The sequence below is a fragment of the Pinus tabuliformis genome, chromosome X, assembly GCF_031772625.1.
Source record: "Pinus tabuliformis cultivar Carrire ecotype Pingquan chromosome X, CPIR1, whole genome shotgun sequence".
Taxonomy (NCBI): domain Eukaryota; kingdom Viridiplantae; phylum Streptophyta; class Pinopsida; order Pinales; family Pinaceae; genus Pinus; species Pinus tabuliformis.
The window spans coordinates 86,250,067-86,258,971 of record NC_142308.1 but is presented as its reverse complement, the minus strand read 5'-3'; positions in this window follow the sequence as shown (position 1 = coordinate 86,258,971).

Sequence of the window (8,905 nt, the reverse complement as noted above, 5' to 3'; positions counted from 1 at the left end):
AAAGTGTGAGGGAGAACCCACCCTCTACATCAAAGAAAAGGATGGTAAAATACTAATTGTTGTGTTATATGTTGATGATGTTATTTTCACAGGTAATGATGATTATCTTATTGAAAATTTCAAAACAGTCATGAAAGAAGAATTTGAAATGACTGACATGGGTTTGCTAAGATACTTCTTAGGAATAGAAGTAGAACAAAGTGGAAATGGGATTTTTATCTCACAAGCAAAATATGTTAATGAAGTGTTGGAAAGATTTAATATGCAGGAGAGCAAGGTAGCAATCACTCCCACAGTGATGGGATTAAAACTCAGCAAAGAGGACAGCAGCAAGGATTTTGATCCTAGTTTGTACAAGAGCATAGTTGGCAGCCTCATGTATTTGACTGCAACTAGGCCAGATATAATGTTTACTGTTAGTTTAATTTCCAGATTCATGGAGAGACCAAAAGAAGCACATTGGCAGGCAGCAAAAAGGATTCTGAGGTATGTTAAAGGTACTAAAAGGTTTGACATTATATATACTACTTCAGAATGTTTAGATTTAAATGGATACATTGATAGTGATTGGGTTGGAAGTGTAGATGATCAGAAAAGCACATCCGGTTATGTTTTTCACATGGGTTCAGGAGCTATTTCATGGGCTTCTAAAAAATAGCCTATTGTAGCATTGTCTACAGTAGAGGCAGAATATGTGGCAGCTACAGCAGCAGCATGTCAAGTAGTTTGGATGAGAAGGATGTTAAGGAGCTTAGGCCAAGAACAAGCAAAAGGAACTGTGATTTTTTGTGACAATAGCTCAGCTATTGCATTATCCAAGAATTCGGTGTTTCATAAGAGAACGAAACACATTGACACAAAGTTTCATTACATCAAGGAATTGGTAAACAGTGGAGAAATTGTCTTAGAACATTGCAGAACTCAGGAGCAGGTTGCTGACATTCTGACCAAGCCTTTGGGGCAGAAAAGTTTTGAATTTTTGAGGAAGTGTTTGGGTATGACTGATAACCCAACAGTTGAAATTAAAGGGGAGTGTTGAAATATTAATTCCAACTGCAGTGCAGCGCTGTTTTTGCAAAACCGCCAGCACTCCCATCGCACCGCTTTTCACCGAGTGGTGGTTTTCCTCCGAAGGGCAGCGATAATGTACACCAGCTCACACGTGCACAGTAGTTTTACCAAAGCGGTTTTCATCGGAGCATAAAGTTCGTGTGGATTGAGCAAGCGATAGCCGTTCGATTGAAATCAAGGTTGTCCACCGTCGATTGAAACCAAAGCTACATACAGGCCTGCACATGGAGCTAACGTGAAGTAGAAGTCTCATTTTGACCGTCGTTTGTATCAGTAAAGCATTTAATAAAATTTATTGTTGTCGTAAATGTAGGTAGAAGTTTTAATTTTAATGTTTTTTTATTATTGTCGGGAGTATGGCAATAGGTAATAGTATTGTTATGTTTATTTTTTGTTGTATTATTGTATATGCAATGAACTTGCAATGTGAAGCTTGTAGCAGCACGAAAGAAAAGTTGTTGTTGTTCATTGCATATGAAAGGAAAGCACGCAGTAGCGTGAAGTTTTTTTTTGTAGCTGTTTGTTGAAAGAACAAAAGGGAACTCATAGCAGAGCGAATGTACGAAGAATTTTTACAACAGGTTGAATGTAATACACACGGCAGTGTGAAGCAAGTGTAATGGTTTTGTTTTTGTAAAACATTGAAATGAAATTTGCAGCAGCGTGAATGAAACGAAAGTTTTTTTTACAACAGTAAATGTAAGAAATTTTTTACACACAGTAGTGTAAAATTTTCAGAAGGGATAGAGTAAATCCTTTTTTTTGTGGAACTGAAGTGTTCCTGGTGTAATCCCTCAGGAAGAGGAAGAATTTTGTAACAGGCAATATTTATTAATGAATAGAAATCTTTTTATGTGTGTGAAAAACTCTGTTCTTCTTCAACAAACAAATTTTTGATCCTGTGGTTAAAACAGAGCATTTTCTCTGTTCTGTTCAAGTTATTTTGTTTTGGAATTAAACAGAAAATTCCCAACATATTCCTAATAAGATTTGAACCGTCGACAACCTAGTGAAGTATTAAATTTGACCACTACCCATCATAATTTGAATTGTTGTTCCATGGTCTTTTGGTTTGTCTCTCAGAATTTGAAATTTCGCTTTCATTACCTATTGCCTGGTTTTTCGATCTATGTTAAAGTTATGAACATGCAGATTTTGTTTAAATGAAATTGGAGAGATAGTAAAATGTAACAGTTTCTAATTACTCAGTTATTTTTAAGAAATGGTTTTAGTTTTATTTGTGAAATTAGTTTTTATTTTCAATTATTTAATTTTATTTAGTATTTTTTTCAAGTTAAATTATTCTTTATCCCGGGAAACACAATGTCTTGTTCAAAGCTATGACAATTAAGGGGTATTCATCCCATCAAAATCATAAAAAATTGATCTCATGTCCTCGTCCATTAGCACATTCACTGCAAGTGCCCCAACTTCTTGTTGAACCACAACAGAACCTACAATCTTTTAAGATATAACTACATTGAATTAAATTGATTGATGTATAGAAGCCTAGGTGATAACTGCCCAAGGATTTGACATTTCCTTTTCCATATAAAGTAGTCGCTTGAACGTGTTAGGCCTTTATAGCCCTACTTCACCAATCTCTTTCATTTGGTTGGCCTTGTTAGATCCCGAGTGTCGAATCATTGCATAAATCACTCATTATGTTGTATGTTGAGGTATAATTCGTTTTTTAGCACCTTTTCAGGTATTCAAGTTATGGATTGTCATGTTGTATTAAGCGTTAGTATTCTATTTTGCAACTTATGTTTGAGGAAAACACATTGGAATTAGTTTGTAGTAATTGTCAAGAATGTCAATGGTCTCTCAACACAATTTCTATTGATTCACTTGATTTGTTATTATAGAAATTTATTTTTTAATGGCCCATGGGAACTCATTTTAGTTAGGTTTGCATATATATTGAAGATTCTCTACATAGTCTTTGTTCTTCTTTCTGCTTCCACTGTTCATAATAAACAACATGTTTTCCAAATAATACAATGAGGAATTTTAAATGTTATGATATATTTACAGATAATACAGGGATGCATATCGAATGCTACTACATATCCTAACATATCCTAATGAATATAAAGAGGGCATGGTGATAGTGACATATTTTCTCGTATCAAGTGGAAGCTATATGCTAAAGTTCTATATAGTTTTTTTTTTAAATCTCCTTGTGGAAAAAATTGCAATTTCTATTAAAAAAAAGAATAGAAATCACATCTGGAAATCACATGCCTAATGTGCTTTAAGCACGAGTACAAAGGTAGTTGAAAGTAAAAAGACTAATATTTTGCCCTAAATACATGTGGATCACAAAAATGAAATATCCCGCCCTAGAGTCCCCTCTAGAAGCTTTCCTCCCTAAATAAGCCCCCATAATATAAATCTCATGGCAGTTTTGAGTTATAAGGAATATATATTATAATTAGAAAATAAAAAATTAGTGAAAATGACTCATCAGAACTAGACATCAAATCAAAAGATAAAATATCTTGATTGTATCAAAGTTCCAGATATAGAGTCTTCCAAAATAATTCATCGAGCAGAACCAAGATATTGTTTCATGATTACATGAGCCCTACAGTCCACTCTAGAAACTTTCCTCCCAAAATAAGTCCCCATAATATAAATCTCATGGCAATTTTGAGTTATAAGGAATATATATTATAATTAGACAATAAAAAATTAGTGAGTATGACTAATCAAAACTAGACATCAAATCAAAAGATAGAATACCTTGATTGTATCAAGGTTCAAGATATAGAGTCTTCTAAAATACAATCAAGGTTCGAGATATAGAGTCTTCTAAAATAGTTCATCTAGCGGAACCAAGATATTGTTTCACAATTAAATGAGTAAATGATACTGTCTCAAACCTCTGATGCCTCTTTTCACTGATTTCCCAAATCTTCTAGCAGAATCTAGTGAATTTGTATCTTCCCTTTCCTTGATTGAATAACCAAGGAAGAATCCTATATATGTCTGAAACTCACTCATTTTCCCACGACTATCTCTAAAAGAAGATTGAATAACCAATGAAGAATCCGATATATATGTCAAAACTCACTCATTTTCCGAGGGCTATCTCTAAAAAAGACAAAAGCCATCATTTCAGTATAACAGTTCTTTTCCCAATATTTATACTTTATATTATAGTAGTTGAAAGATAATTTTCAAATAATAACCAAGGAAGAATCCTATATATCTCTGAAACTCACTCATTTTCCCACCACTATCTCTAAGAGAAGATTGAATAACCAATGAAGAATCCGATATATATGTCAAAACTTACTCATTGGGCTATCTCTAAAAGAAGACAAAGGCCATCATTTCAGGATAATAGTTTTTTTCCCAATATTTATACTTTATATTATAGTAGTTGAAAGATAATTTTCAAATAAGGGAGTTTGACGCTTCCAAATTTATGTAGAAATTAAAATGAAAGACATGAAAAATAAAAAAACGTCATCAAATAACGTCATCAAATTTTTATTTGACAAGCAAAGAATTTGAAATTCCAAGCCTGCTCAGGACAGGACTGATCGGGCGATGATGTAATGGGGCTGGTGCGTCCGTACCGTGATCCATGATCGCAGAGCGTGCTCTTCGACTGCTTCCCACAGAACCACAAATTTGGGGCTTTGGTATGCTGTCCGGAATAGGAGCAACCGAATTCTGTGAGCCACAAACTCCTGAATACTCTGGCCGGCTAAAGCCGCACAGCCCAGAAAAAGGACGAGCAGCACAATCGAAGCGAAAATCATTAAATTCGATACCATCATCCAATCAATCAATCCCCATTTCCACTCGTCGATATAGAAATAATGATATTCATAGAAATAATAATCATCAAAGTCAATGTATATCATATATATCTCGGAAAACAGATGAATAAGCACGCCCATTTTCAACTATTTAAAACAAAAATTAAGACAATGAACTTATTATCGGTTTAAAAATTAAAAAGAGTAAACCAGTTATTGGTTTACTTTACTTATCCAAACGATTGGTCTAAAAGTTAAAAAGAGTAAATCAATTATTGGTTTATTTTACTGTATCCAAATTTGTTTTGGAGTTTTTTTAGTGTGATTTTCCGGGGTTTTTAAGATTTCCCTTTCACCCACTTAACAATTCCCCTTATCTTTCGTTGAGTTAGTTCTATTTCTCGAAATCGTGTGTACGTGGTGGGGCTGTTGCGGACCACCACCTAAAAGTCCTTTCACCACCTTCGTGACAATTTCGTTTAGTGCATTCGATTTCTAGTCGCCCAAAAAAGTCATACGAAAGAAATTTCCGTGAAATTCCTTTGATAACAACATTACAATTCATTACCCCCGAATAGGGTACCTTGCACGATCTGCCCACACAATGCCGCCATCGATCAGTCACCAGCGGGTTTCGTGACAGTTTCTGTGATGTTGTTTAACTCATTAGTTGACTTCATTCGATTTCTAAATAAACAAAAAGTCGGAGGAAAGAAATTTCGGTGAAACTCGTGTGATAACAACATTACGATTTGTTATCTAGCACGATATGCCCACACGATGCCACCATCGAGATGCCTGAACAGGTGGTGTGGCAACCGCGTATCGCCGTAGCATGGAGAGGATTTGGTACGTAACTGGGAAATCTCAAATCATTATGGACTTAAGTGTTGTTTCCATTCACCTTGGAGCACGATTTTAAACTGTCCTTGCGGCCTTCTCGTCTAGTCGCCGCTGTTATGGCCATGAAATCTCATAGCCACTACTGCTATGGCCATGAAAGGAAGAATTTAGCTATAACAATTTCAGTCTCTCACATTGTGGATGGAGTGCCTCACCTGTATGTAAGTTGGTTTTCCTACTCATCTTCAGTTTATCTATAAGTGTACGTACTTGTAATCTGAGCTTTCTCGGGGACCTGGAGTTGGACCTTCTCAACCATAGGCTACACTATTTCCCTTCTCTAGCAAGTTTCTTTTCCTCAATCTACTCCTTCAGCGACCTCCCTTAGTTTGGTTTTGGTCTGGAACTTCCCTAACAAAGTTATGGTTCCTTTCATTCTGCTCCCCTGACTTTGTCACTATGCCTCATACTAATACTGGTTGTGATCTTTAGGGATGTCGAAGGTGTGGTGTTGGTCTGGAACTTCCCTAACAAAGTTTCTCCCACCTATTTTCTATGGTTCGTTTCATTCTGCTCACCTCACTTTGTCACTTGCCTCATACTGATACTGGTTATGATCGTTAGGGATGTCGAAGGTGTGGTGTGATACTGGTTGTGGGCCCATGACGGTGGAAAGGCCTCTGCTACCCTATACTCTGAGCTCACCCCTCTAGAAGCCGGAGACGAGATCAATGTTGTCGAGGTTGAAGCTTGTGTAGAGACGAGCTTCATATAATGAATAGATATGGAGAAAGAGATGGGGAATTAGGACCCAAGAGCATGTTACACTTTGGTAGAAATACCAAATATTTACCAACATCGGACATTTATTTGCTTATAAAGACAAGAACATCATTTATAATGAATATATAGAGAAAGAGATGGGAAATTGGAACCCAAGCACATGTAACATTTTGGTAAAAATACCAAATATTTACAAACACCTTTATTTGCATATAAAGACAATACAACCATTTATAGTGAATATATATAGAAAGAGATGGAAATTGGGACCCAAACACATGTAACACGTTGGTAGAAATACCTAATATTTACAAACACTCGACCTTTATTTTCATATAGAGACCAGACAATCATGGGGAACATGATGGTTAAAAGGAATCAATCATAATTGGAAATTCTTTTATTTTTGAATGCCTTTTTATTGAAAGTAAAAAAAAAACTGGACCACATGGTCACCTTACTACGAATAAAATAAAATCGTTAATTTGTAGTTTTCAGTCTCAAAGGAGGATGATGGCACTGGTGAAGTCGTTCCAATTAATTGACCATACTATCGAAGAAAATCATTAATTTGGAGATTTCAATTTCAAAGGAGGAGGATGGTGGTGAAGCCATTCTCATTTACTTTCCTCAAGCTTAGCAGGTACTAATTTACGCTTCTTTCTTCTTTTTTTTATTTTATTTTTTAAGATCTAGAGGACTTATTTAGGCCAGGCCTAGGTTTACGCGTTTATGTTTATTTCTCTCTTTTCTTTATGTCTATCTTTCTAGTCTTATTACAATGGGCCAATATGTCTTTTTTTTGAGCCAATATGTCTTTTATTGGAATCCAATTCAAGTGGAGGGGAGAATAAACCATGCTCCCAACCACAAGTGGAGGGGAGAATAAACCATGCTCCCAACCACAAGTGGAGGGGAGAATAAACCATGCTCCCAACCACAAGTGGAGGGGAGAAAAAACTACCCACCCACCCACCCAAACTAGAACCTAACACTTTATTTCTTTGTTTATGGGAATCTCAATTTGTCTTTAACATAACCATATTCCTAGGATTTATAGAAAATTTGTAAACAATCCTAAGATATTTTTTCCTGGGTTAATATTTTATTTCTAAATACATAACAAAATAATTATTCTTTTGCCATTGGTCTTTTCAGTCACATGATAGTTATTGTTATTTTGAAGTTAACCAAATTTAATATAGAGTTCTTATTTAACTTTAAGAAAGAAAAACAATATGATCTTGTAAATAAAAATCATGTTTAACTAATATAATATAAATATAAAGTAATTAATATATGGTGCATTCTAGTTATTCTATTTTTTTTCATTAGAATTGGCTTATACAATTTTTGGCGAGATCATGATTTTTTATTATTTTAAATGTATTTATGAGTGCATAAATGTATTTTGCACCCTAAAAACCCCTTGGGAACTCACATTATGCAAACTCCAAGAGAGAACTTACAATTCCAAAAAATATTTACCATATTCACTAAAATGTTTATATAAACATAATATTAACACAACTCTTCCACACTCGGTTGGAGAATGTCTTTCGGGGCAATAAGTATCTCTATATTGGAGCAAGACTATTAAAATTTTAATTTAATTATCATTCATTAATAGATGGATGATGGGGAGTTAACCTCAACCAAATATCCCCATAATATTTTTATTAATATTGAGGATAAAGGGTTGAAATTTATCCCAAAGATAGTTATGCTCTTTTTGAAATTTGTAAAGTGGTCATAAATCTCCATAACTAATAATATTAATAATCTTGTTACGTGTTTCTTATACATGTTTCTTTATATATATATATATATATATAAACTCATTTTAATAGCAATAAAAATAAAGCTATTATGAAGTTAATTTTTGTGATTGACTATTTATTTAATTTATTTAGATACAATATCATTATTAGGCCAAACCTTTTTTTCACTGGAATTTAGAGATACAATTTTAAGTGAAATTGTGACCTTTTTTTTTTTTGTTAAAAATAGGTTTTTGAATCCATAAATAGATTTAGTAACTAGAAAATTTAGGAGCATTTGAATTTTATGAGAGATTTTTCGGCGTAAATCACATGATATTTCATTTGTCAACACGTTTTGAATCAACTAGTGTGGTTCATCGATGGTGCGAAATGCGTTGACAAATGAAATATCATAATGAAATATCATATGATTTACGACGAAAAATCTCTCATAAATTTGATATGGATCAAAGAAGCCTCAATTCAACATTTGAATTTTGTGCATTAAACAAGTTTTGATAAATCTCTGCAACTTCTTAGTCAGAATTGAAAAAAAAATCTTAAAAAAATAATTTTGTTTATTAGTTAAATTGTGCACTTAATTTAAATAGTTGTGCTTTGAATATATATATATATATATATATATATATATATATATATATAATATAA